The sequence below is a fragment of the Ctenocephalides felis genome, unplaced genomic scaffold, assembly GCF_003426905.1.
Source record: "Ctenocephalides felis isolate EL2017-DRISC unplaced genomic scaffold, ASM342690v1 CF-g0.4_SCAFFOLD_03570, whole genome shotgun sequence".
NCBI classification, from domain to species: Eukaryota; Metazoa; Arthropoda; class Insecta; order Siphonaptera; family Pulicidae; genus Ctenocephalides; species Ctenocephalides felis.
The window spans coordinates 18894329-18916028 of record NW_020539724.1 but is presented as its reverse complement, the minus strand read 5'-3'; the positions used below and the strand labels follow the sequence as shown (position 1 = coordinate 18916028).

At 28.5% G+C, this 21700-nt stretch overlaps 2 protein-coding genes across 2 annotated transcripts in view; both read right to left on the bottom strand.

Annotated features, from left to right (window-relative positions):
• The window catches only part of LOC113383532 (estradiol 17-beta-dehydrogenase 2-like), a 261787-nt gene extending 254490 nt beyond the window's left edge, over positions 1-7297 (bottom strand). The window contains exon 1 of the mRNA XM_026621792.1: positions 7233-7297. The gene's annotated coding sequence lies outside the window, so the exon portion shown is untranslated. The remainder of the gene's footprint in view (positions 1-7232) is intronic.
• Positions 1-21700, bottom strand: part of LOC113383529 (protein kinase shaggy-like) — a 419230-nt gene that overhangs the window by 134400 nt on the left and 263130 nt on the right.

Below are 21700 nucleotides of genomic sequence, written 5' to 3'. Positions count from 1 at the left end.
TTTTAGTGAAGAAAAATGTCTTGATTGTCAAACGGTTCAGGTCTTGATTTGACTCATCTTCAATGCATAAAAATAATTTAAAAATAAAACACAGAAAAAACAAAAAATGATACTCTAATTAATATCACAACAACTCTTCTAATAAATATTTAATTAATAAAAATAAAAATAAAAATAAAATAAGTGCAAAGATTTACAAAGCCCTTCTCATCGAGACATATGTTTTTCGTTTGGAATGAGTAAAATTTTATTAATTTAATATTTATTAGAAATATTAATTAGAAAAGTGATATTAATTAGTGTATCATAATTTTTGTGCCTTTTCTTCGTTTATTTGTATACGTTTGACAATGAAGACATTTTTCTTCACTAAAATTGCATTAATTATTAAATGGATGCCCAAGCACAACTTTTTATATATTATGTAAAAATATTTTACTGTATTTCAGATGAAGATAGATTAAAATTCAAAGTGAAATAATAATAAATTTCAAAAGACTTTTAACATATCATGCATTGGAGAACAAAAGTATTTTCTCCAGGTAGTTTTTAAATACTGTCTTTGCATTGCATAGATTCATTCTGTCAGTTTATACTTTGTTTAGCAAGCTTGTACGCGTTTTCAAACTCAATAATTCAAAATGTAACAATTCAAAAGCAAATGCTACTAATTTGTAGATGTAGACAAATAGTTTTTTTTAAGAACCTTTGCAGAATCTCAATACTTAGATTTCCCAATATCATTTTAGCTTGACTTTCTTTATCAATAATTTGTTACGAAAAAAATATATTAGATACAAGTTCTACTTCTTGTCGTTCTAAAATTCTAATTTATTTTTATCCATTACAAATTTTATTATGATTTAACGCGTTGTTAGATGATTTTATGAAATTCTTTCGTGTCGCCGTTTATTCGAATCAGGAAAGAGAAACTTAGCTAGCAAATAAAACTATGAAGATAACACGCCAAACAGGTAATTTCTCTTTGGAGATGAACTCGCGCGCATTTTGTCGATGCCTCTTCAGACCTGTTTCACGCATAAATTTCAAGGGCCGAATCGCGGGAGATCGAGTAATAATATAAAATTCTGTGTTTGTCGGATACTAGGAATCAAATTAAAATACTTTGCTAAAGAAACCATACTCCTAAAATAAATTCTGATGTCCCGTGCATTTACCCAAAGATAAGAGTTGAATTTAAAAAAAAATCTGTTTTGGCCCATTTAGAGTTCCCCAATCGCGTCTAATTGATTAACCCCTGGGATCTCCGCTTAGAATTATCATACATTTATTGCAAAAAATCATCGTTTTTAGTATTTTACTTGGCAATGTTTTCTCTATAGAGGTCCCCTTATAAAGGGAGGTACCAGGGGGTAAACCATGGGCATGGTAGATCGGCCTTCCAAAGTTAGTAGGGGTCGGTCATATATTTGGACACTCTTGGGGCGCTCTAAATGAGCATAAACAGGATTTTTCAAAATTTGACCCAGTCTTTGTGTCAATGCACGAGACATGAGAATTTATTTTAGAGATATGTTTTCTTCGGAAAAGTAAGAGTACGGTATCTCTATCTTAAAGACAATATTAAAAGCTAAAACTTTCAGAGAATTGTTTTTTATCAATTTGGAACTATTTGAGCCCTTGGGAGCAAGAAAATTCGAAAATGTCCATATTAAGGACCATCCTAATATATGTATATATATATATATATATATATATAATGAATATATAAAAGTTTGGTTAAAATGCGAACGTTCTTCAAGTGGTTACCTTTTCATTCGTTTCATCGACTAATTTTTTTTATTCAATTTATTTAAATCTATAGAAATAAACTCAAAGTAGTAGATATGATGAAAAAGAATCCAATTACCAATACGTTTAAATTATTTTATGTTATTTATTTATTCGTTTGTATTTTAGGCCAGGGCCCTCAGGAAATATATAAAACTACCAAAATAGTATAGTAAATGTAAAGTTGACTGTATAAATGAATATACGTGTAAACGCACCACACATATATATATATATATATATATATATATGTGTGTATAAATATATATGTATATATACATATACTATATACATATAAATTATTTGCCAATTATATTTATTTATGTTTGAATATATAATATTCCCGTTAATATTTAGAAGTTTTTGACTTTTGACCTTTGTTTAATAATGTCTGCACCAATGACTATAATTTTTGTCATCTAAAATCAAGAGTAGACTGAAAAGTTCAATGAACATTTAGAATTTAATAAACGTTAATTAGTATGTAATTTCTAAAATTTCTTGAAATAACATTTATTTAAAAGCGAAGCGTTGAATATTTGCTCCATTCAGGTAAAACTTGTTTAGTTTCGTAATTTTTACAGTCTTGTATGTGTAATACACAAACACCCAAGCATACAAATGCATATATATATATATATATATATATATATATATATATATATATATATATATTGCATAGATTTATTTCAAATGCCACGGCGTACATCTTTCAAATAGCAATGGAATTATTTTACATATAAATCGAATTCAGAAATACATGTTTCTGAATATGTAGATATTAGAAATATTATATATATATATATATATATATATATATATATATATTCTAAAGTATGATGTAATCTCAATAATTTATAAAATACTGAACACTCCTATAACCTCGTTCATGTTTATATAACAAATATACATTTATTGTAAGTTTTTATGGACAAAATTATATTAACGTAAAATTCATTTTTGGATAGCGCATGGCATAAGTGGTGATATATCAGCAATCACAAAATTCAGAAATTTCAAATTAAAACCCACATTTGGCATTCTATAATCTGCTGTAAATATCATTCATTTCCTTATAATTATTTTTTGCTAATAACTATAAGGAAAATGAATGGTTTCTATTTATGACGATTCTTTAACTTTTTTGCATTAATACAAGGAAGTACTGTTTTACATGAAAACAATATGATCTATAGTTTCAAGTAAAAATGGATATTACTACTGCTCAACTTTAGTGTTAGAAGTGAGAAAAATAAGTCCGATTCCAATCCGCTACCCCCTTTACAGGGATAGTCGCCACTCGGTGTAAAAGCTCAATGCCATGAAGATTGCCACCTTCATGACCACTAATAAAATGAAAATACGTCCGAACACTATTTATATGTGCTTAACTGGCTATGTGTGATGCATTTTTAATAATTTTTAAAATGAATAAATATATTTATTCATATAGCAAATAATGATAGAAACTATAACTGTACCGGTGTGGGTGACATTGCATAAATAGTATATAAAGTATGTGACAAAATTAAATAGTGCAAATCTGAGGAATCTTACATGACAACATGTAATTTTCTTATTAAACGAATTATGCTATCACAATCTTTGTATATATATATATATATATATATATATATATACATATTATCCATGTGTATTTGAACAATTTATGTTATTATTACCAAATTTTGTCATTGCAATCATCCATGTAGATAATCAATTTTAGAAAATTTAAACCTTCAATTTGTAGCATTGCACATATATTAATTTCATATATATATATATATATATATATATATATATATATATATGTATGTATATGTATATGTATATGTGCAAGTATTAATTTATATTTCACATAAAATTGCATCGTCTCAGTCTAATAACTTTGCGACTTTCAAATACTCTCCTGTAACTTAGCAATATTTATTATTTATTGCTAAAGTATTGGTTTAAATATGTTTATGGGAAAAGATAATTGTGATCACTTTTCTTTATTGATTAATATTGAAAGCGTCAAACCATAATCTACGCAACTGACTAATGATGGTAAAACTTTCATCGAGAGAAAATAGAATAATTGTCCTGGTGGAATTTTCACCATTTTCATAATATAAATAAATACCTAAGAAGGCGTCTATTAATCACGTGATTTTTTTTAAAATTCCAAACATTTTCAAAAAAAATTAAAATTCTACAATTTTTTATGTAACTAAAAATACACGTGATGTTTGGAGGGGGAGGAGGTAATTTTGAATATCACCACGTATCACCAAGGAGGAGAGGGGTCCAAAAATCCTCAAAAAGTCGATCACGTGATTAATGGACGACCCCTAATATATATTATCACATGAGAATGTGTTAATTAGAAATTATCATAGAATTTTATCTATCTGGATTTTTTTTTCAATTTGGAACAGAAAAAAGAGCATCAGGGGGTATTCTAGTATAGAAGCATGGTTAATAATTAATCATTGTAAAAAAGAGGCAAACAATTTTTATCATTTTTTACAGCCAACCAAGCACTACTATTTTTTCTATAATTTATTTATAAATGTTACAGAAAAAAGTAGAAACAGAAGAGTTAATATTTTAAAAAATTAGCAGATGCTGAAGTGGGGAGGTCCCAAAAAATTGACACGTGATCATGACAACGATTGCAGCCCTTCTGGTAATCCAAAGTGAAAAATGAAAAATGATTGCTAATCTAGAATTTTATGAGCAGGAATTATTTTTGCTCCACCACTTCAATTTTTAGAAGTCATCCCAATGATTTCATCCCAATGTTCTTTTTTTATAAATTTTATATTAGAAAGCAACCCAGTGGCTATTCATTGCATTTAGATATATTTTATATAAGAATGAAACGCAATGGTTGTCCTATCTAATAATGATGATATATTTCATTTTATTTTCAGTAATTTCTGAACGGGCTATTTTTACTTGCAACATATAATTTCAAGTGGAGGATATCACAACTGCTTGATATCGAGTTGTTAAGAGAAGATCTTACCACGAAACCAGGAATAATCTCAAGTGAAAAATTATTATTGAAATGAAATCAGTATCATATGCGGAATGATAAATAGAATAAAGTATATATAGTTAAATGCAGTTTTGAGTCCCTCATAAAAATACTGATTGTAATAAAGAAATTAATGCTTTCTGATACTGATCTGATAAAATTGAAAATGTACAACATAAATCAGGATTGGAAAAGAAATAGTAAAGTAAAACTTTAGAAATATGTATATACATATGGGTGGCCCTTAATATGGACATTTTTAATTATAATATGGTAAGGTACTTTATCAAGAGATATTATCAGATATATGGACGTAATATCCACATGTTATAATTTTACAATAGATCGTTAAATAACTAGTTTATACTTCTGTTATCTAAAAACAGAAATATGAAAAATATTTTTATAAAAAAAATTATCACACATGGCACATTTTTACGCACACTCAGATTAAATATAACAATTATTTATAAAAATGTCATTGTTATTTTTATTATTAGATAACTTTATACATATATATATATATATATATATATATATATATATATATATATATATGATGCATGTGTTACGATGTTAAATTTGGTATGACGTGAAAGTTTGCACATTTTAGATATGGAATGGTTTTTGAAAGTTATTTGTTATTTGAAGTATCTATTATCAATCTGTATATATATATATATATATATATATATATATATATATATTTACTGGCTTGTATGTTTATTTCCAGAATTACAGAGTGTATTAAATGTCGTAAATTGATTAAATCTTCATGCATAATTGTATTATTCCATTGCTGCATTTGAAATTTATTCGGTTTGGAATTTGGTTTACTAATCACGATTTAATCAAAGTATAATTTTGAATAAAAAGTATCCATCTGTATTTATGATCATCCCGCAATTTGATGATACTTTCAACTTTAATATTGAAACTGTTAAAAACTAGATTATTTTTGAACTATATATAGAAAACAAAAAAATGTGTTTATTATTGAAAGAAACTACTACTTGCAACTAAAATTAAATTCTAATAATAAATCATCTATTATCATCAAAACTAATTCTATTAAATTGATTTCACACTCTTGCATTTTATAAACGATTTATTACATCTTATTTCAGCAATATCTCAAAGAACTATTTTCAGGACAAAAAATATTATACTATTTGATATCATGCTGTCCCAATGTATGTTGTATATTCAATATTTATTACAATTATTATAACTATATCTGTTTTTACATTCATTTTAACTGCTACTATAGTAGCTTTACAAATTTTGTATAAAGGATAAGTTCTTCTAGAAGAAACCTTAGTAGGATTTTGCAACCTTTTTCGGGCCAAATATTGCATCTATCAATAAGTTGAACTGCATATAACTAAGTTGACATGATGCTATCCGAATATTTCTGAATTTAAGTTATAAAAGTCATTTTATAAATTCACTTTAATAACGTTTTGAATGACAAAAAAAATTATAAATTCTATTTCTCAATTTAAGAAAAACCAACCGTTCTCTAAAACCTCATCAAATAAGAAAAATTTAATAGTGTCGTTCTGCATGGGTATACTTATTTTTTTTTTTTGATTTATTTTTTATAGCAAGCTATACAAAGTACATTCAGCTACATTTGTTACAGTTATTAACTTATGATATATCAAATTCACTTATAATTCTTATATCTATACAAAGAGGTAACTCATTGATACCGTCTTACTACTTCAGATATCAATTTTTTTAAATTTTTGAAGTTTGAAAATACTATTATTATTATTTTTGATAAGTCTACAAAAGTTTGCTTATTTCAAGGCAAAAATAAGTGAATCACAAGATGGTCATCAATACTAGAAAGGAGACGAAAATGCACTAAAAATAAGAAGTTGAACTTTTTATATGAGCATGTTGCATTGCAAGCAAGATTTTGTAAGAACAAGGCTCTAAGGCTTTAAAAATGGTTTCAAAATGCAAAACAAACTTTTCAAGACTAAATAAAGCTGTAATAATATCATTTTTATATTTCTGCTGATTATAATAATAGGGCAGATTTACGATTATTACCATGCATTCACCAAGATATCAAAATAGATAACCAAAGTTATGCATTGAACACGATGCATCTATAATACTAATTATAAATTTGTATGTATCTTTAGATTTTAATTCACATAATAATAATAGCAATAATGATAATAACGAAAATAAAAAATTGTACGAAAAAGGGTCGATTTATAGAAGTTTTATATAAATTGTATTTTGGCACTAACCTACGAACTTATCTTAAAAAAGATCTGATAATATAAAATATTTAGTTCTTAACAATGTATACATATATATTTACAAAATATATAGTTCTCAACAATATATACATATATATGCACAAAAAAATAAACAAATATAAATTTATTCTTACCTTGCTAAATTCTAAGCTGCAATTTATGTGCTCAAATTTATATAGTTCATTTCACTCATAAGTTGTAGTCTTTATTGTTTTAGTTAAAAAACGGTTTAAATATGTAATTATAATTTATAAATAAATAACAATAATTTACACATTCATTTATATATATATATATATATCTATTTATTTATATTATAAATGCAATGTTTACGGAAAAAACGGTCTGAATTACATATTTTACGGAATACGGAATTTTTTAAATTTTCTGTTTACATATAACGCTTTAAATATTTTCATAATCGTATTAGTCATTAATTTTTACTGATTATTTCTGTATTAATATATTTAGTTAAAATTAATTAATCTATTAGACAAATTTATAATAATAATTCATATAGGTATAATTAATTTATTTTAATAGTTTTATAATAGCGTTATATAATTTATTTAAAATCATATTTTAACGACGTGATAATTCAACAAAATTGAAAACGTAAAATTTTTAAGGTAAATGTGTTCTAATTAAATTGCATTTGTGAATTTAAATTAATATACATTGAGATTTAATCAGCCAAAATATATTAAAATTTTTTGTTTAAGAGTAATAGATTTAAAATTATTTAAATTAAAACTCGAATATATGTATATGCAGAAATTTATCGTAAAAGTTACATAAGTTAAAAATCAACATAAATTAATATAAAAAAACTTAATCAAGTGGTTTCCAATCTGTGGGACGCAAGGGGGTCTTACAGTTATTTTCAAAATAAAACTAAACCAATATAATTATTTTTATACTTATTTTGACATAATATTTTATAATATTTTTTAGCCTGATAAATAAATTATAATTTTGATTGAGTATTTATAAAATTAGATTAGAAGCAAAATCTTCTAATAAAAGAGGGCGGGGGATAAAATTGCATAATTTTTTATAAAGGTTGAAAACCACTGCCTTAATCACTTTATGCAAAAGAAAATTATTAAAATAATATAAATTTAGTATTTATAAAATGAGATTACTCGAAAATTTAAGGGGGGAGGAGCAGCATATTTTTTTCAAAAAATGACCTGATGAGGGATGAAAAGGTTGAAAACCACTGCCTTAATAACTTTATGCAAAAGAAAATTATTTGATAGTTTTAAAAATCTAATGGTACTTTTTAATATGAAATAAGAGATTTTTTTTTGGGTAAATTGAAGCAAACTTTATATGTTTAGAAAGAATGATTAGCTCGTCCAAAAGTTATACAAGACATGGCTAAATGTAAATAAATATTAATATTTAAATATAAATTTTCAGACGTTTATTTTGAGATTTAGGAAACTTATCAAACGTATCAAATTATAATGTTATAAATTTTAATAAGATAGCATATAACTTTTGAAAATATATTTAGTTTATATTTATTTAGTTTAGTGCTGTTTTAGATATATTTAAATATGTTTATGTATTTAGCTAAACTCAAATATTAAGAAAATTTGATTGATTAAATTAAATTTAAATTAAAATTTAATTTTAATAATTTTTATAATGATTAAAAAGAGAATTATATTTTTCTAATTTAATAACATTTATTCATCATAACTAATTGCTGCTGTTAATAAAGTAAAAAAGTACTATCAAAAAATGTACCAAAATTATTACAAATTTAGAAAAACTCAAATTCCAACTTTTCACAGAAACCAATTCAAATTCCACCAGATTTTGCATACCAACAAACCTTTTCACTACACTTCCAAGTAACTTCACAAAATTAAGCACAATTTTCCAATTAAATTTTTCAAATAACAAACAAAAACAGGCTTAAAATCCAAAATTATTTCAAGAAACTCCACACACCATGTCTTCGCAAAGGTAAGATGATAACTGAGAACCTATTCTCCAAAACTTGTTTAGTTTGCCAGTTCTCTAATAAGTGAACGTTGCGTTTGTATACAATTGTATGGAGACTTGTGAGTAAAGAATATTGAACGCAATGTAAGTCGTGTGCGTTAACAGAGTTTATAGGTGTTTGTTTGCAAAAGGTATGCTAAGGTATTTATTGCATTTTGTGATAATGAATTTTTTAGATGACAACAGTGATTGCAACACCCACGATTGAAAAAAAATTGAATAGGAAAATTTAATTTAATTAATTTTTTTTTATTTACATTTGTGAATTACAATCTGCCGTTCTTATACAACATTCAGTAATTTTGATGATTTATCAAATAAAGGAAAAAAGGTCGAAAGGTCACTCATTGGTGATCGATTCGATGTTGGATATGTTTAGCTTTAGATGTAGTCCTGTTGTGAATGTTGAATTAAGGACATTTAATTTATTTTTCTAACTCATATACTGCTGCGCACGCACATGTTGCGTGAGAACGTTATCAATAACCAGGCGCCAAACACAATAGGTGAGTTTTCCTGTACTTCAGTAGTAATTTTAGAAAAATAAAATGTTTAAAATGAAATTTTCATTATAAATAAATATATCCATGACTAGTAGTATTACTAGCAGTATCACCCACCCAAGAATAGGCAAAGAATTTTGCCTAAAAAGCATTAAATTAAATTTATTAAACAAATTAGAAAGTAATTTACTATCTAATTAAAATCGTAATCAATTCGATGGTTCAATCCCTGCCACAGGCAACCCTGATATCAAGCAGTTGCTATATCAATTTTCACTTAGAAATATAGATCTTAAAAATGCTTCCAAAGGAAAAAAACTTTTCCCAAACATTGTTGCATCAAATTGAATCATAAGTCAGCCAAATTAAATCAATTCTAATAATGAAATAATGATCAAATATGGAGGGATGAACCGTTGGATTGCCATCTAAAAATACGACGTAAGGAGAAGTCCCAACAGCATCTATATAACGCCAGGTTCTTATTGCTGTTAAAATATGAAAATAATAAAAAAATATATATTTAATGCCTCCAAATTACATGTTTAAACTGTTTTTCTAGATCTACAAAGCCGCCAGGACCCGCTTTTCCAAAAATTCAATCAGTTCTTCATCCAGCCAATACAAATGAATTGTTTTTTGAATCATTCAATCATTCCAATTTTCTCAAAACCTGAATTGCCATTTTGCCCCGTGTCTTCGACACGGCTGAACCTCCTTTTGCAACAACTAATCAGTAAGTCTATTCATCAATAGGAATAGAATGTTTTTTGAATCTATCAAATCTTTTGATCCGTGCTATCGAAATCGTCGACGAAAAATTGTATCCGCACATACATACATGCACACCCACAAACATGCTCATACATCCATTACTTTGCTCATAAGTTTAATTTCCGTACATTCTAGATCCTCCCCCACAAACCAAAAGGCGGTTTTCGTGGAATTACAGGCAAAGTGGAAGTATTAGTGAAAAACAAACTCATACATCAATTTTTTCTAAGAAATGCCAAAATGTTCAGAAAACTTCCATGCATAAAGATATAAAAAAATCATTTTCAATTTTTTGCGATTACAGTAACTTACACTACTTATAAACAGGAGCAATATTAGAATCAACTATGCATTAAAATTATATTGTGGAAAAATGTTTTTAAGTGTTCTAGAAGCGCCTTTGCAATAAAATTATCATGTTTATATTTTCCAACATTTTTTTAAAGTTCTGACTTTCACATGGCTTTTGCATTGATTAACGATGGCAAACTTTTAGTGAAAAAACTATTTTTACTTGAAGATATATTTTGATCTAAATTTTCAAGATGGCTTTAGATTAGATTGTCTAAAAAGCAGATTTTTTTCTCATTGTTTTGAATAGTAATCAGAACTTAAGAGTCCTATAAGCCGATTTGACTGAATGCTACGTTGATGTTACATATGGTATTATGGCAGTGACAAATTTTATCATTACAATTTCTGTAATCGGGCGAATATTTAATTGATGCAGCAATGCCGGATGAGGGCTATTTTCACTTAGAAACACATTGCTACCAATATTTTCAAGTAAAAACTGATATCACTACTGCTTGACATCAGGCTTCTCGAAGCAGGATCGAACTAGGGACCTCTTGTTGGGATCCAGTCGCTCTATTTTCACACCAATGAGCCCAAAATGCAGGTTTGAACGCTAGTCTTTGCCACCAACCACATCAACACGAACACTCATGTATTTATCTAGATCTATTTATATGAATATACCTGTATAGACAAGTATAAATGTTATTGAGGTGTATCTTTCTATGTTTATCTTCAGTAGAAAAGTTCAAAGCTGCAATTATGTTCGCATTCCAAGCAAAGTAATAAATAACTATTACACCCATGCACAACGATGCTATATCAGTATCGCATCTATTGTGTGAGAATCTGCATTCCTAGACACGAGTAAATGCTGATCCACGGGCGATACAGATAAATCGGTTTTTATAATTATATATATATATATATATATATATATATATATATATACGAGGTGTGTTCAAAAAGTACCCGGAATTACTAACAATTAAATTTCGCGGGTCTGGAGTGTCTGATTGTCAAAATTTTTTTTTTATTGTGTTGGTATACATGCCCCTAAAGTATGATGAAATTTTCAGCTATATTCACTGTTTACTTTGTCTGTGGTAGTCGCTAAGGTTCGACGTGTTTTTCTGAGCTCGGCGATTTTTACAATGGAAGAATTGAAAAGTCAAAGAATTTGTATTAAATTTTGCGTAAAAAATGAAATAAAGTGTTGCAAAGTGCAAAAATTCACCAGATATGGCTCCGTGTGACTTTTTCCTATTCCCAAAGTTGAAGAGACCCATGAAAGGACGGCGGTTTTCCTCGATTGAAGAAAATCGCTGAGAGTGCTCAAGGACATATCAAAAAGTGAATATCAAGGGTGCTTCGAAAATTGGAAAAAACGCTGGCATAAGTGTATTATATCTGGGGGGGACTACTTTGAAGGGGACCACATTAATGTAGACGAATAAATAAACATTTTTTTGAAAAAACGAAAATTCCGGGTACTTATTGAACAGACCTCGTATATATATATACTGAATAAAATGGAAACTCTTACAAAAATATTTTCTTCATGGAATAAAATGATTTTATTTTGTAATAAATTCATAGCTATAAAGTATTTTACTTCGTCTCTGATACTGTTCTTTTTTGCAGAAAAGCTTTCAAACTTTTTAAAAATTCTGCGAATCACTGGATATACAGCATCTCATCTTTTGAAGATGCAAGATGCTCTAAACAAAGACGTAATATTAAGATACAAAATTAAGAATGATCACCATCTCGCTTTTATAAAACTTCTGTTTTCTATTAGTAAGAACCTAATTCAGATACAATTTTACATCATCATAATCATTGAATAGTATGTCGTACAAAGACTTAGTATAAATCTAAACAAAAAGTGATCAGAAGATTCAAAGAAGGATCGTATGGTGGATATTGGCAAAACATCCCAACCAAGCTCCAATAATTTTTGCCGACTGGTCGAAGATATGTGATGTCAATACTGGAGAAAATCAGCGTTTCGAAATGCCAATTTAAGCCTCTTTTTTCAACTACATTGTTTAATAGTTGCTCTACAAAGTTGCTTATGAACCGATTTCGCCGCACAACAGTCCAATGTTATCGCAAGGCTATGTTACGAAGAACTTTCTATACTAATTGTTCCAGATATTGACAAAAGCCATATGGTTGCAGTGCATTCAAGCATTTTATCAGGTTCTCAGATAGAAAAACCTAATCTAGAAACCCCACAAATGCAAAAAAACGAACTTAGATAACAGGATCTTTCTGATCCAGTTTCATAACATACAAGTGACGTTGCAGTTTAGGTGTAGAACTGCCTGAATGCACAGCAAACACATGGCATTTTTATAGTATTCAGTATAATTCAGTAGCATAATGTATGGAAGTTAGAACGTAACATGTCATAACGTTGGTCTGTTATGCGGCAGAATTGGCCCATTAATGTAGATGTCAGAATTTATTATTCGGTTAGTAATAACAGTCCAAAGACAATTCTTTATCATCATAAACAACTTGAATTGGAACTTGAAACAACGATTTTCCTTTTTGAGTGAAAAAACACCAGAACCAAGTTTGGCAAACCAATTTTGATACTTCCGTTTTTCAGGCTTCATCATCTTAAATAGTAAGTCTACCAGCTTACTTGTATACCTATCCTCCTGCTTATCTGTCTACCATCTTATTTGTGTACCAGTCTACCACCTTATTTGAATATCTATCCTCCTACTTATCTTTCTATTTGCCTACCTGCCGATCTTTTTATCTGTCTATTTGTCCAAATGTCTACCTATCTATCGTTCTATCTGTCTATCTGCCCACTTGTCTGTATGTCCACCTGTCTACCGGTGTACTTGTAGACCTGTACCGGTCTTTCTGTCCACCTGTCTACATATCTATCTTTATATCTATTTATCTGATTATCTGCTTGTTCACTTATCTAGCCTTTTACCTGTTCACCTGCCAACCCGTCTTTCTGTCTACCTAGTCGAAAAGTATATACTTAGACAAATAATTAATTCTATTCAAACTATGAAGATAAAATTCGATATTCCGATATTTTTTTCAGGGTAGGACTTTGCTATGAAGTAATAATAAATATTATTAAAATTACTTTCAATGACATAAAAATGACTTTTCCTGTTCGACGTAAAAACATTCTTAAGAAATGCCAATTTGTCAAAAAAACAATAACTGAGAAAACTCATTTACCACTAAAAAACATCAAAATCTGCAGTTATTTATTCTTGGCGTGACTTTGAAATAAATTCAAACTATTTGGAATAAAAATTATACAAAAATACTTAGTTTTTAGTAGAAGTAGCACGAACCCTCAAGTGACTCAACAAAATTTTGGAAGTAAATAGTTATAAATTGAAAAAACAATACATCCAGGGCTCAATTAGCTATCATTCAGCAATTATTTTGAAATTTATTGTAATGTTTGTGTATCCAATACGGAATACCGTCAATAATTTCTGGTTCATATTAAAACCTTCAATCCTCAGATAATTACAAGCAACTTTCCCAATCGCCACTAAAATGTTTGTAAAAGATATAACGAGACTAAAATCAGTTTGTATTTGTATCAGTTTTTGGCATCATCACGATTTTTTAACATTATCACGATTTCTGTGTCAGTAATATGCGTATAACATGAGTTAATATATTCATAACACATTATGTACAAATTGTCATAACGTTTTTAGCCAATTATCCGAAATAGAGTCATAGTCACAAGTAAGCACTTAATGTAAATTTCCTCTATGGTTAACAGTAAAAATAAATTGAGGAACTCGAACTTAACGACTTTTCTATGTCGTGCGTTTGGACGAGATATTACCATTAAAGTGATAACGTAAGGAAAACGACACTGTGGGTGGAATATTTAATTGAGTTTTAACACGATAGAATGTGATTTGGGTTAATAAGAAGACAGAGAACAATTGATTTATATAGTAATGTGATAATAAAAAAAATCCGAATCGCTAATTTTATGTTTTCTCGACGTTTCGAGCCATTCTGAATCGAATGAGACCAAATTTGGAAAAAGTATGTGTGTGTGTGTGTGTGTGTGTGTGTATGTGTGTGTGTGTGTGTGTGAACAGATTTTTTGCCGTAAATCGACGTTTTCTCCCAAAACGGTTGGACCGATTTCAAAAATTTAAAAGCCATTTGATGTATCTCGATGAGGACTATCGTTCCTGAGTTTTGTGCGGCGATCGGCCGGGCCGTTTCTTTGTAAATTGCAGAAAAGTGAAAAATTTTTCGTCCTCGTTTTAGCCCGCAATTCTGAATCGATTCTGAAAATTCAAAAACCGTTCGAAAGATATTGGTTGGGAATCGTGCTGATTAGTTTTTGGTAAAGATCGGCCGGGCCGTTTTCTTGTAATAAAGTTTTAAAAAAAAAATTTTTGACGATTTTTATGATTATTTTTTTGACGATGGATACCATAGTTTTCTAGGTCATACTAAAATATTACGGCCCTACGACAACTGGTTCAACTTTAAAAATTCGTCAAAGTTTGCAAAAATCAGTATGGTCTTTTTGGCATTTGTCAAAATTAGACTTTTGATCGACGTTTTCTCAAAAACGCCTGAACCGATTTTAGAAATTTAAAAGCCATTTGATGTATTTCGGTGAGGACTATCGTTTGTCAGCTTTGTGCAACGATCTGCCAAGCCGTTTCTTTGTAATTTGAAAAAAAGTGTTGAACTTTTCGTCCACATTTAAGCTCATCCTACCGAACCGATTTTAAAAAATCAAAAACTGTTCGAAAGATATTAGTTGGGAATGATGCTGATTAATTTTAGGTGAAAATCTACCGAGCCGTTTTCTTGTAATTAAATGTTGAAAAAAATTGTTAAATTTTGTTCACATTTAAGCTCATCCTACCGAACCGATTTTGAAAAATCAAAAACTGTTCGAAAGATAACATTTGGGAATGATGCTGATTAATTTTAGGTGAAAATCTACCGAGCCGTTTTCTTGTAATTAACTGTTGAAAAAAAGTGTTAAATTTTCGTCCACATTTAAGCTCATCCTACCGAACCGATTTTGAAAAATCAAAAACTGTTCGAAAGATATCATTTGGGAATGATGCTGATTAATTTTAGGTGAAAATCTACCGAGCCGTTTTCTTGTAATTAAATGTTGAAAAAAAGTGTTGAATTTTCGTCCACATTTAAGCTCATCCTACCGAACCGATTTTGAAAAATCAAAAACTGTTCGACAGATATCATTTGGGAATGATGCTGATTAATTTTAGGTGAAAATCTACCGAGCCGTTTTCTTGTAATTAACTGTTGAAAAAAAGTGTTAAATTTTCGTCCACATTTAAGCTCATCCTACCGAACCGATTTTGAAAAATCAAAAACTGTTCGAAAGATATCATTTGGGAATGATGCTGATTAATTTTAGGTGAAAATCTACCGAGCCGTTTTCTTGTAATTAAATGTTGAAAAAAAGTGTTAAATTTTCGTCCACATTTAAGCTCATCCTACCGAACCGATTTTGAAAAATCAAAAACTGTTCGAAAGATATCATTTGGGAATGATGCTGATTAATTTTAGGTGAAAATCTACCGAGCCGTTTTCTTGTAATTAAATGTTGAAAAAAGTGTTACATTTTCGTCCACATTTAAGCTCATCCTACCGAACCGATTTTGAAAAATCAAAAACTGTTCGAAAGATATCATTTGGGACTGATGCTGATTAATTTTAGGTGAAAATCTACCGAGCCGTTTTCTTGTAATTAAATGTTGAAAAAAAGTGTTACATTTTCGTCCACATTTAAGCTCATCCTACCGAACCGATTTTGAAAAATCAAAAACTGTTCGAAAGATATCATTTGGGAATGATGCTGATTAATTTTAGGTGAAAATCTACCGAGCCGTTTTCTTGTAATTAAATGTTGAAAAAAAGTGTTAAATTTTCGCCCACATTTAAGCTCATCCTACCGAACCGATTTTGAAAAATCAAAAACTGTTCGAAAGATATCATTTGGGAATGATGCTGATTAATTTTAGGTGAAAATCTACCGAGCCGTTTTCTTGTAATTAAATGTTGAAAAAAAGTGTTAAATTTTCGTCCACATTTAAGCTCATCCTACCGAACCGATTTTGAAAAATCAAAAACTGTTCGAAAGATATCATTTGGGAATGATGCTGATTAATTTTAGGTGAAAATCTACCGAGCCGTTTTCTTGTAATTAAATGTTGAAAAAAAGTGTTACATTTTCGTCCACATTTAAGCTCATCCTACCGAACCGATTTTGAAAAATCAAAAACTGTTCGAAAGATATCATTTGGGACTGATGCTGATTAATTTTAGGTGAAAATCTACCGAGCCGTTTTCTTGTAATTAAATGTTGAAAAAAAGTGTTACATTTTCGTCCACATTTAAGCTCATCCTACCGAACCGATTTTGAAAAATCAAAAACTGTTCGAAAGATATCATTTGGGAATGATGCTGATTAATTTTAGGTGAAAATCTACCGAGCCGTTTTCTTGTAATTAAATGTTGAAAAAAAGTGTTACATTTTCGTCCACATTTAAGCTCATCCTACCGAACCGATTTTGAAAAATCAAAAACTGTTCGAAAGATATTAGATGGGAATGGTACTGATTAATTTTAGGTGAAAATCTACCGAGCCGTTTTCTTGTAATTAACTGTTAAAAGAAAATTTAAGCCGTTTTTCATGGAACTTTTTTCGGCGATATACATCATGGTCTTATAGAACTTACTGTAATATTACGTCCTTACAACAAGTAGTTTAATTTTAAAAATTCGTCAAACTTTGCTAAAATTATTATCGTTTTTTTTAAAGTAGGATTGATGAAGTATATTATTTACACATTTTTTTGATCAAGTCGATTATTTACACATATCGGGAAGTTCATGTAATTTGCCTCAAGGCTAAATACCAAACCAATTAGTTTTCAAGATGGAACTGGTAATATACATGGTTTATAACTTATGGATTCATTTATAACTTATCTTGATAAAAATTGCTTAAATTCTCAAAGATTTGCCTAAGTTGTTTGTATGTCATACTCCTTGTTCAACCCTTTATAGATTGACTTGAAATACCGTGAAATAAAATCATAAAACTGTATGCTTCATTTTATTTGTATAAAAAAGATTCTGTAGCGATTCGTCTAAAATCTGCATAACTATACGCATGAATGATTTAACCGAGTTACTGTAAAAAGTAATAGATTTTTCAAAAGGTAATATCGAAAGCTATTGCTTATATATATATATATATATATATATATATATATATATATATAAGCAATATATATATATATATATATATATATATACCGCTAGATTTCTTTTTGTGAGAATTTTTGAAGAGCAAAATTTATGCCAACAAGCCGAAGGCCAAAGATGGTTCTAAGTAGAAATATTATTTTTGGAATTAAATAGAAAAAGTTAAAAAAAAATCAATTACAAAAAAAAACATCTGGAAAGGACAACTATTGGGTTGCTGAAATGTGAAAAAATAATTTCTAAATGTCTTTATGAAAAAGTCCATATAGAATGATAAAAGATCCATATAGAATGATAAAAGATAATATTTGAGCTAAAATGGCAACTATACTGCCCGATATGCTGGTGAATGTAATGGAAACGCCAAAAAAAGCAGTTTTTTTATTCGAAACAAAAGGAATCATTTGATTGATGTTGTTTTTGGAAAACAGCTCAAAGAAATTTAAAAAAAGTCATTTTGATAATAAAAACAAATTGGAATCCATTGACGCAAAAATATTTGTTTCATTTCAAATGGCGTTACTTATGTTTACGTGACCAAGATACTGAACTGTTTGAATAAAGGTTTTCCTGAAAGGCTAAAATATTTTTTACTTGTGATTTTTAGCAGAATTACTAGTTATTTATTTATTAAAACAACCTTGGCTGTTTAGTGCAGCAGATCATCATCCACCAGGAGTTTTTTTGATTATTTTTTTGACGTATATAAGTACATTGGTCATATATAATTTATCAATCAACTTTACAATTTTATGGTATTGACTTGGATATAAGTATATAGCTCTATATATCTATATAAGTATATATCTATATATTCTTTTTCTAGTCAATATATTAGGAGTTTGAAAATGCAAAAAACCCTTGTTTCTGTAAGCTTGAAATTTTTACAGATATTATTCATTCATTAAGAAGTTAAAAAAAATATACTATATAAAAATTAAAAAATAAAATTATGGCCAAAATTTATTTAATTGACAACATCTGACTCAAGTAAAGTGGCTATAGCCACTTACCCACGACCAAAGCTTTATCCAGTATTTATTCTTCGGAATGATTATTGTATAAAACATGATTATAAACATTAGTATTGTTGATTTTATGCACATCATTGATTTTATGTGAAAGTTGTATTTATAGAATACTATTCATAAAATAACTAGTTGTAAATGGCATTTGTCTTAAGATAAGTTGCATGAACTTGTAGAAATGGAAAATAATTGGGTTATGACATGGATATTATTTGTAAAGAATTGGAAATTAAAGAACTAAGAACGGAATTATTCTTAAAGTATTGAAAACTTCGAGAATCGTTCTGAAACTAATCCTTTCATCGGTAATTTTTTCTTATATAATAATTGTAGGAGGTTGTGTCAAGTGATGAGTAACATAACTCCATAATTTTTACATCCCACATCAAGAACATCACAAATATTCAATAGCGCTTTATATTTTTATGAATTCATCCATTAATCATGCATATAATAACTGTAAATAAAAGATTTCTGTATTGTAAGAAACAACATCATGACTATATTGAAAAAAGTCAATAGTTCACCAAAACAAAAATTGTAATAAATGAAGAAACTGCCAAACTGGTAACAAATGGTAATAAATGGTAAAACCAAAATAAAAATGGAAAAACTACTTGATACAGACTCCAAAAACTATTAGCATAATATAGACGATGATTTCTTAGAAATTAATACCTACTAATAGCATTTAAAAATGCAATCCAATCGACCTATTTTAGTAATTTTCTTCAGAAGTACGATGATATTATCAACTCTAATGCTGTATTGAAAATATAGTTTTTAGTAAAAATCTATATCGCTACTGCTTGATATAAGGTTGCACACGTCGTGGTATTTGAAATCAGAAGCTTGTGTTGTAAGGTCGAGGCTATACCACCTGCGCTACGAATTTCCCTAAATCAATATAAGTTATTTCATTTTGTATAAAATTCAACCAATCAATTTTTGAATATTTTATTTTTTTTAATTTTGTCACCTACAAATGTGTTCCATATGAGCTCATACAAATTACCATCTTGTATTCACAGTTTAGGTTTTCGCGAAATATTTATGCGAATAAAGAGCTTTTATTAATCTTAAATATTATATAGGTATACTTGCTATTTGAAATACTTTATAAATATTTTCTAATATAAATATTTTATATTATCTAACAGAATCTATTTTCCGCATGCCAGTAGACCTAATTTACACCTACTTTATATTATTATTATTATACGCCTTCCAGTCACCAATTGCCAACAACTGATCTAGAACATTTTAATGCTGGAAAAACATATTTTCTCCTAATTCTTCGTAATAGTTTGGATAACTGTTTCCGAGAAAATCTAGTTCCGCTTGAATAAGTAAAAACTCGAGCATAAAAATCAATTGTCTTTATTGAAGAAGAAAATTATGGGAACTCAACAGAGTGTCTTTCGAAATACCACCAGTGGATTTTATTTGCAAAATTTTAATTGCAATACAGAAATTTCATGAAAATATTTTTTTCACTCTATATGTTTATTCTATATGTTTTTTTATAAAGATATTTAGAAATTATTTTTTCACCTTTTTGTAGATTGCTATTACAAAGCAACCCAATAGTCCTGTCCAGTTGTGATGACACTTCAATTTTGTAACTTTTTTCTCACCATTTCCAAAAAGTAAATTTCTACTTAGAACCATTTTCAATCTATATTTCCAAGTAAAAATGGATATCATTACTACTTGATATCAGGTTGCCTAAAGAAGGGTTTTAAATTTTGAACTTGTGATAACAGGACCGAAGCTTCCACAAATTAAATTATAGAAAATTTATTTATTTTATATATCATTCTATATTAATTAAATTGAAAAATCAATAGCTTTTATGTATATCACTAAAACTAATCTGGACTCTCAACTAATATTTTTCGAATAGTCTCTTGAATAGTGTAGAGATTTAGCAAATATTAAAATTTTGATGATAAATTATTTGTTTAATTACAAAGAAATGCTCTGGCTGATCTCATCCAAAAACTACTCAATATTCTAAACTAATATTTTTCGAATAGTTTCTTGAATAGTGTTGAGATTTGGCAATTATTAAAATGTTGATGATAAAATGTTTAATTACAAAGAAACGCTCTGGCTGATCTCTTCCAAAAACTACTCAGAATCCCCAGCTAATATTTTTCGAATAGTTTCTTGAATAGTGTTGAGATTTAGCAACTATTGAAATTTTGATGATAAAATGTTTGTTTAATTACAAAGAAACGCCCTGGCTGATCTCTTCCAAAAACTACTCAGAATTTTCAACTAATATTTTTCGAATAGTTTCTTGAATAGTGTTGAGATTTAGCAACTATTAAAATTTTGATAATAAAATATTTGTTTAATTACAAAGAAACGCTCCGGCTGATCTCTTCCTTGGCGTGTGTGTGCGGATACAAACTTTTGTCGACGATTTCTGGAACACGGATCAATCGATTTGAATCATTTAAAAAACATTCGATCCGTATTGATAAGTAAACGTGTTGATTAGTTTTTGGCATAGGCAGGTCTAGCCGTTTCAAAAGTACGCGGCAAAAAGGACCAAAAATAGTGATTCAGTTTTTGAGAGAACGAAGCGTCCGATTTGAATAATTCAAAATAACAGTTTACTAATATTGACTAAACGAAGAACTGTTCAAATTTATGGGAAGGAGGTCCAGCGGTTATAGACTCTCA